Raw genomic sequence first — 9,495 nt, 5'->3', positions numbered from 1 at the left:
TTCTAGTGTACCAACCTCCCTCTTAAGTCTCATCAAATCTAGATGCTCCCCTTCACCAGCATCTGTCTGGTGGGAGATTGAATATCCAAATGTAAGAGAGCCTGGGCAACCTTGTCCAGAGGGCGAACCCAGAACCCCAGGACCCTAGTACCTGATGTTAGACTTGGGAGATATGAATGTCTCCACAACTAACCTTAGAAATTGTGTAGGGTCCCAAGGTTCAGATTGGCCTGGGAATTTTGTGAGAGACTAAAGTTTCCTGTAGGCTTGGAAGGGTTCTGCACTGGCTCCAAGCAACTCCAGAGGTACCTTGGTCTTGGGTCCTTAAGCCTGCTCTACCTGGAATGAAGGCTCTGTTTCTCTGGGTATTTGTCACAACAGAAGAAGCTTGTCGCTGAATCTTGGTTCTACTACTAGGACCATCTGGAGGATTCAGGGAAGTGACCCTTAGTCTCTGGGCCTCTGGAAGCAAATAGGACCTGGGTAATGATGGGATAATCACACCTACAGGGCTGGGAGCCCGCACCGCATGCTCTGTAGAGGCACTTGGAAGCTAAGGTATTTCTCCTTCTTGCTGTCAGTCACATAGGTTAAGCAGTTTAGGGACAGCCTTGTACAGTACCCCTTGTACAGTACCCCCTGACATCCTGGGTTCCTTTCTAGAAAATCCCCGGAGATAGTCAGGTAGACCATAGTACGGAGCAGTTTCTCATGGGTCGCGGTGAGTCCGTGGTCTAGCCTGTGTGACCTTTCTGTATGTAGGCAAGTTCATGCTATCTTGCTGTATTTCAGTTTTCTCACCGGGGAAAGGGCCTGAGAATCCTCATCATCCTCTGTTAGAATTTGGGGAATGTGTTAACCTGCACCGGATACTGTAGAATGTTCCCAGCAACTGCGTTTTCAAGCCTCTCTGAGAATCAGCGCAAGAATCCTTTTCCTCATTCAGAATAGAGCAATGGCGGGGTAGGATTCTGTGTCTCCTCCGGCCCAGGTTCCGGGGCCTCCTGGCTCCTCTGAGTTTAGCAATTTAGGGTCGAGGCAAATTTAGAGCAACATAATTGCCGTAATGAGCAACGGTTCGCGTTCTGCAGACGCGCGGTGGCTCCAGCTAGGCGGTAGCTGCAGGCGAGGCGGGCGCGCCTCCTCTTCCCCCTCCCGAACCTCCCTAGGACCCCCGCCCGCAAGTGCCTTGGCCTTTGGAGGCAGTTGGGCTGGGGTTTCCTTCCAGTACTGGGTCTGTTCATTTTTCTGTTTAATTTTTTTTTTTTTTTGCATTCAGCCCTTTTCCCATTTCTCATTTCCTAATTCTCTTTTTAGACTGACATGTACACAGAAAGTGCTCAATAGGTGTTCGCCATATCTGAGCAGCTCACTGGTTTGATGTCCAGGGTTTGAAGCCTCTGTAAACCCAGTGAGGCAGAAATTTGCGGCGGGGTGGTGGATTCCGCTTCTTAATGTCCGTTCCGTAGCTGGGTTCCTTGGCTATTCAAGCAAAAGTGATGTCTGCAGCGGGCCGTGGGCTTGATCCTTTGTGGATCGGTTTCCTGATCTAGCGATCGAGTGGTCTTGATCGCAGAGGGCGGGGGAGGGCACCAGGTCACCATCTAGTGCACTGGCAGAGAAGCCTGTCCTTGGGATCTGCTGAGTTGAGCACGTTTACTTGTGCGTGCAGGCTGCATCTCTCCTCCGCCCAAACCCAGATTTCTACAGTTTTTGGGGGACTCCTGTGGCCCAGAGAGGTGGCGGGACACACAGCTAATGAGGGAACAGAGCAGGGATTAGATCTGATTTCACTTGGGACCTACGTATTCCCGAGCACTAGCCCAAGCCTCTGAAGCTGAGGGTCACTGGATACCATGACAGTTCTCGCACAAAATGTGGGTGTCCTGGGAAACTAGCCACGGGTGATCTGGGCCCCAATTGTAACTTTAACTCCTTTCCCATGACCACACGCAAGCACTGTTCCTGGGGGCGTGAGAGGGACGTATCCCTTGCCCGCCCGGCAGGCTGTCTGCGCTAGCGTTTTTATTTGATTGGAAAGATCACGGAAACCAAGCAAATTCCGTTTCTGACGACACCACAGAACTGGAGCGGCAGCTCCAACGTGGTAGCTGGGGAGGGAGTAACACTGGGCAAGGTTGGGGACTTGGTGCACCAGAGCTCTGGTCTTGGTAGCCGGGATTAGGCGGTCACAACCCGGGATGCTGGGTGGGGCTCGCATTCAGAGCGCCTAGTTTCTGGGTACGTGGCTCGGAATCTGGAAGGACAGCCTAGGCCGCCAAGGAGGCTTACAGGAGACCAGGCGTCCTACCGCGGGGGCCCCTTTAGTGACCCGAGGCCCCTAGGTGAGCCCGACTGGTTCAGGCCTGCGTCCCGCCAGAGCCCTCGGGGGCGCAATGGGGAGCTGTGAGGAGAGGCAGCGGCCTCCTTTCAACTCTTCGGCTGGCGCCGGCCAGGCCAGGCCCCCGGGGCCGCAAGTTCTCCGCGGCTCCGGCTCTGTCCTGTCCTCCCAGCAGCTCGCTCCTCCACAAAGGTCCCCCTACCCTTCATGCTAGGCGCCATCGGGAGCACCTGACCCCCACCTCTCACAGCCAAATGTTCACTCTCCTCCTCCGCACCCCCAAGCTTGCATCCGGACTCGGGGGATCCCTTCAGCTCTGTTCGACAGCTCCGGATCCCCGGTTCTCCCGCGCACTTCGGCCCTGCAGGGCCCTGGCCATATGCCTGCCGGCCTCCGCCACAGCGCCACCCCGCGGCGTCAGCCTCCTCTTCGCAACGTCAACTGCCGACAAATCCCTTGCCCGATGCCAAACACAAGCAGAGCCTACAAAGTGCTTGTGGCACACATGACTCACACACATCGTCACAACACACCAGCACACATCAGCAAACACACAAAGCCAACAGTGCATCCCAGACGCACCAGCCAGACTCACACAGATGCCCAACACACGTCTACCCATCACACATCACACCCACAAAATCAGTAGATGGCACATACACTCCAACACACACATCAGCTTGGGCAGGACACACAACCCACAGCCACACAACCACACACAACCGGCAGAAGTATACATTACACACACAACCCCCACTCATCCCCAAAACCTTCAAGACAAGGTCCTAGTTCATAGAGGCAAACTTCACCCTGTCAGGGCCACCTTCTAATGTCTATAGAAAGCCAGAGACTTTCAGGCCTGCTGAGAGAGACTCGCTTTCTTGAGGGAAAAGAGGAATAGGAGAGAGACAGACAGATGAAGAGAAATAATTCCTTTGGTGTGTGGAGAGATTTAAGGAAAGGTACGGCAAAGCCCAGCAGAGAACAGAGAGTGGGTCTCAATGGGAGATGCAGAGAATCACAGCATTCTAGCATCCCAGGTGCTGGAGGCAGGCCCCAGTGTGAACAACCAGAGGGACACTATGTAGTAGCACTCCTGTAACTGTTTATGTAGGAGTGCTTTGGCCCTCATGCACATGTGTGTGCATGGTCAGTTCTAGGATGCAGAGCTTTCATGGGTGAGGGTGGGGAAAATTCTGGGAAGCCCCTCCCTTCAACATTAGGAGCCTTCTTCCCCCTTCCAATGATCTTCTCATGCCTTACCAAGAGGGAGTCCTAAGGGACCTGACTCTGCTTACTTTTGGACAGTACCCAGGCCCAAGATCTGGAATGTCTGTCCATTATGTCAGGCAGGCACAAAGTTCTGGATGCTCCAGACAGACAGAATACCACTGGATGCTGCAGCCTGTCAGTGTCTGATTGTTTGACCTACAGTTGTCTGCCTGTAGATCCTGGTTTTAGACTTTTGAGGCCATGTGATTTGAGGCAAGTTCCTTAAGTTTTCTGGGCCTGTCTCTTCTCCATATGTCAAGTGTAGGATTCTCCTATTTTCTTATGGTCATGGGAACAACAGGAAAAGCTTTGCAATGTGCTTGCCCCCCTCATCAACAAATATCCATGTGGGCTCTTAGTAAAGCAGACAGAATTGTGTGCCAGTCTTCCAGGAGACTCCAGAGAGCCAGAGTGTATTGACCACTCAGGTCTGAGATGTCCAGGGGCTCAAATTTGGGTCTATCCCTATCTGGATAGTGGCCTCTACCTAGCAATTTACTACATCTCACAGGGTTTGACTACACCCATATGCCCGTGTGCAGGGCATAGCACATCTGAGCAGGCACAATGATCACAGTTGTCTTTGGGCTTTAGTTACAAGCAAATTTAAGGGTCTGTCTGCTCTCGGTTCCTGGTCTTTGGGGCCAGAAAATACAAAGAGTTCACCATACTACCTCCATCTTGTTTTTCAGAGATATATTGTTGCCATCCATGGGCTAGGGATCTCTTTTGACACAAGAAAATTAGCCTGGAAGGGGTTGTGGGATTTGCTCTAAAATTCAGGCTGATTTAAGCTCAGTATTCAGTGATGCCTTCAGGACATGATAGCAGGTAAATAGGAATTTTAGGCAGAGGTGAAGCTTCAAAGGCAACAATGGATAGCATCCTTCTGTCTTTCACACCCGTCAAGCTCAGCCTTTCTGCAGGGGTAACTTGTGAGCTGAAAGCTGAAGTGAGGCGAGTGGGGTTTCAAGTCTGGGGCTCAAAGAGCATCCAGAAAAAGCTTCTGCAGAGGTAGGTTGCAAGAGGTCCAAAGGAAAAGTCATGCTGGCCAGGTTGGAACTAGCCTCTGGTAGTTAAAGCATGTAGTCCATAGGGTACCAGTGTTATTCCCACCCTCCTCCTGAGGACTGTAAAGAGAGACAACCTCAAGAGAGGAAGGGCACTGGGACCCAGTTTGTTGGAAAGTGATGGTGGCCTGGTATAGAGATTGCTAGGAGGTGCCTCCTTCCCCCATGAACACGTCTTCTCTGTGTGTGTCCCATACCAGGCAAATGGTGCTAGGAGGGACCTTCTGACCTCTCGGAATGAAAGACCTAAGGCTCATAGATCCTTCTTTTCAGAGCTGCTGCAGTTGGGCCATGAGTCCCAGGGCCTGGTCCCCAGCTCCTTCCAGGAGCCTCTGAGGCTCAGCTGTTGTTGTACCATCTGGGCCTCAGCTGTGAGGAGGCGTCAATCAGAAACACCCCTGGTCAACTGCAGTTCCCAGTCCTGCCTGCTTGCTTCTTCTGACACTGTGCTGGTCTCCTTGGCCCAGATGTGTGCCAGCTGTGTAGTCTCAGAGCTTATGTCACCCACGTCCTTCCCTGTGTCCATTCCATAACCTAGGAAACCTGAGGTCTGCCCTTCCCAATCTCGGTGCAGGAAGAGAAATGCAGTGTATTGATCAAGCAGGGATATGTGCCAAAGCCTGTGCCAAATGACAGAGGACAATGGTGACTTTAATTCTGCAAAGGACCAGGTAACAGAGGGGTGAGTGTTAGCACTGCCACCCCCTTGTGGCCACAGGTATGGGGTCACTCAGCAGAGGTTCAAACTGAGAGGGTAAGGGAGTCACAGATGGGTGCATTTCAGAAGGCTGTGTAAATGCCAGGATGGGGGTGAGGGTGGAGATAGGTATAGGGGTGTGGTGTTTGAAGGGAGGAGAGGAACACTGGGGAAGGCGTGCTCCAATTTCCTGACTCTGCCCTTGCTGCCCACTACACAGGAGTGGGGACCTGACACTCATTTCTGGCCCTGTAGTCATCTCCTCTTCCCTTGCTCTCTTCCTCCCTTCCACCCTAACTAGGATTTTATTCATTCTTTGGGTTCTGTTGTTGAGCATACCCATCAATTTCTTCTCCCCCTAGCACAGTCTGGCCCCATCAGCTCAGAGCACACATTCTCTGAGCTGGATTCTGCACCAGGGGCCTTATTGGTGTCAAAGGATGTAATCGATATCGTGCCTCTAGAGGGAAATCCTGCATCAGTCAGGCATCACCCCCAAGGGCACCAAGCAGTGACCTGGGGGGCTGGGATTCTCACTCAGACTCCCAGCTTTCCCTGAGCTCAGTGGGTGTATGTGCTTTCACACTGAGGAAGGAGGGGCGGCCAATGGCTGTTCTTCCCAAGGCCCAGGAGCCAGACCTTCAGATGGCATGTCTTCTAATCTCCTTAGGGGTAAGTAGGGCTCCTGTGGCCAGGATGAGGAATGGTTAAGTGGAGTGCCTAGCCCAATCTGTTGTGTCAGCCTCTGAGTGCAGCTTGTGGACAGGTCCATTGGTGAGTTCCTGGGACAGAGTTTGTTGTGGCCCTGTTTCTGGCAGGAGATCCCTGGATCTCTTGCAGCAGTCTGGGGAGCCAGAGAAGGACCATAGTGCCCTATGTGGGCTCTCCACACCCTTTTCTCAGTTCTCCTCCCCACTCCCTGCCTTCTCTCATTTTATATTACATTTACTTATTTATATCTTCGGTTTCTCTGAAAAAGGGTCTCTCGTGTAACCCAGGCTGCCTCACACTCCTGACTCTCCTGCCTTTTACCTTCCAAGTGTCGGGATCGCTCGCTTCTTCTCTTATTTTGTTTTAGACGTGATGGATCTAATTCCTCAGGTTGAAAGGTATAAGGTGGCTGGGGTGGCTTCCAAGGACACAGGTTTGGTTCACCGACATTTGTTATGTAAAATGAGTGTTTTCCCTTGGTAGTCCCTGAAGGTGGACCAAGCACCGAGCACAGTGAAAGGTAAGCCACCAAGCCAGGCCAGCCTATAGCACTGGAAGGGGCTGTGTTAGAGCTCTTGTGACCAAACCCTTGACATGAAGCTACTTAAAGGAGGAAAAGGTTTATTCTGGCTTACACTGTAGGAAGGGAAGGCATGGTGGCTGGATACAGAGGCATTGTGATCACAGTCCAGAAGTAGAGAGTAGACTGGAGGTAGAGAGCAGACACTGGGCTATATAAAACCCCAGAACCTGCTCCCAATGATGTACTTCCTCCAGCGAGGCTTCACCTCCTAAAAGGCCCATAACATTCCCAAACAGGGTCACCAATTGGGGACTAAGTGTTTAAACACATGAGCTGATGAATCACAGCCAATGTCATAATAGCTGTAGAGAGAACATGGGGACACTGGAGGATATAAAGGAAATGTTCTTGACATGCTATGTACAGAACTGTGACGCTGTGGCCATCCTTCAGCTCTGGTATGGCTGTGTGTGTTTTGTCTTACTAAATGGCATCTCTGTTTTGATCCAAATTCACAGGCTACATCTCCCAAAGTCTTTTCTTTTGTTAAATGTCCCCCCCCCCAACATAGTGACTTTGATGGCTCTACTTTAGTGGTTGGTCACTCTTTTTATCTGTGTCCATAAGTGCTGTGGGAAGGTATTGCATAATTATTTAACTCAGATCACTTTACCCACAGGCTACAACACCTGAATGGCTTCCTGTTTTGTTCACAGTAAACTGTAGTCCTTACCCTAGCTCATAAACCTCTATGGGCTAAGATGGGGAAATGGCTCATTTGGTATAGTGTGTGCGTCACAAAAGTGTGAGAGGGGCTCTCAAGATGGCATAGGGGTTAAGAGCACTGGCTGCTTTCCCAGAGGATCAGGGTTCAATTCTCAGAAGCCACCTGTTGACTTATAACCATATATAATTCCAGTTCCAGGGGGGTCCCAAAGCCTCCTTCTGGCTTCTGTGTATATATATATATATATATATATATATATATATATATATATATATATATGTATATATATGGCACGCGCGTGTGTGTGTGTGTGTGTGGTATGAGGATATATATGCAGGTAGACACCAGTATGCATAGCATAAAAATTAAAATTAAAAAGCATCAGAACTTGTTCAATCCCCAGCAGTCACAGAAGCAGGGTACGTCAGTGTACACCTGTGATCCTGGTGTTTGTGAGGCAGGGAGAGAGATGGGGAGCCCATGGGTCTCGATGGCCGACTGGTCTAACCAAACCAGTGAGTTCCAAGTTCTTGCAAATTATCAGGTGGGAAGTGATAGAGGAAGACACCCAAAGTCAACCTCTGCCCTCCACCTGGATGCACGCACGCATGTATATGTGTATACACAGACATCTACAAACCCTGTGAGATTCAACTCCTGTGTCCCTATGGTTTCCAATCATCTTTACTGTGTGTCTTCTCTGGTCTCTGGCCAAGTCTCAGGCACGGCACACACAGCCTTGCCTCAGAGACTTTGCAATTTGTGCTTCTACCTGGAATGCTGACCTTCTGGCCACATCAAGTCACCAAAAGGACAGTACAGGAAGCCCGAGACATTGTCTCTAGCTCTCAGCTCCCAAAGCCTAGAGGCTTTGTCTTTGTGCCCAGGACCATGCCTGACATACACTAGGACTCCAGCATCTGTGCCTTCGATGGGTTAGCCACCCATGAGCAGTCATAGCTCCAATAGGTGCTGTGAGTGACTGGATGGTGAAGCACCCTATTGTATGTGAGCACAACTTGGGGGTGACAACCTCCTGATTCCCCTCTCCAAGGAGGCCCAGGAGGCAAGAAGCTGGGTGATGAGATGGAGGTGGCCTTGGCAGATCCTGGGTCCTAGATTTTGAGGAATATGAAAGAAGTTGACCCTTATTTCCATGGACTTCAGCCTGCTGCATTCATATCCTATCTTTCTCATCCAGAGTGAACTGTGAGCAGGACAGCCATGGCTGATGGGAGGGGACAGGGCTTCCATAAAGGAGATCAGTGGGAGGTGTTGCACCTGTGACCTCATTCAGCCATGAAGTTTACTTTCTAATTTTTAAGTCTCCCACTAAACCAAGAATCAAGGAACCAGAGGAGCACTTCCCCATCCCCACACTGACATCAGAGTCCTCCCCCATCCTCACACTCTCTGACATCAGATCTCTCCCCCACCCCTATACTCTGACATCAGAGCCCTCTCCATTCTCATACTCAGATCTCTCCCTCATCCCTACACTCTGACATCGTAGCCCTTTCTCCATTCCCCCATTCTGACAACAGAGCCCTCCCATATTCACCCCTCTCTGACATCAAAGCTCTCCTCCACACCTCCCATTCTATGATATCAGAGCCCCCTGACATTCTATGCTGACTTTTAATCACATTCTTTTTTATTTTTATTTTTCTAAATCTGGAAAGCTCTAACTTTTCCTTAAAATGTCTTATATTTTGTGGCATATGTGGAAGCATGAGCCTAGGAATTGGCCAAGTGTAGGTTAAGCTTTTAAAGTGAAGCTGGCTTTCTGGGCCTGGTCACGAGCAGCCAGCTGTTTGCACTTTTGGGACTGTGTTTGCATGTCCCTGAATTACCAGTCTTCATCTAGGCAGTAGGAGGTAGAAGGATTTCTGCCCCCACAGGACTGCCATAGGGGATCAAATGAGTTGAATATGAAATGATTCTAGTTGTGCTGGGGACTCTCCCTGAGTTTGCTGTCATGGCAGACCCGGCTGTTATCTATGTTTTCCATTACTTAAATGAGCTGACCCTGAAGACATTGTAAGAAGTCAGGCCCTGTCTCACTAGGAGCCTTGGCCCTCCCATGAAAATCTAGGGTTCTTAGTTCTATACCAGGGTCTGTGAGACTGTGGAAAGTCATTCCTGCTGGGTGGG

The sequence above is a fragment of the Mastomys coucha genome, unplaced genomic scaffold (genome assembly GCF_008632895.1).
Source record: "Mastomys coucha isolate ucsf_1 unplaced genomic scaffold, UCSF_Mcou_1 pScaffold22, whole genome shotgun sequence".
NCBI lineage: Eukaryota > Metazoa > Chordata > Mammalia > Rodentia > Muridae > Mastomys > Mastomys coucha.
This window is presented reverse-complemented; position numbering follows the sequence as displayed.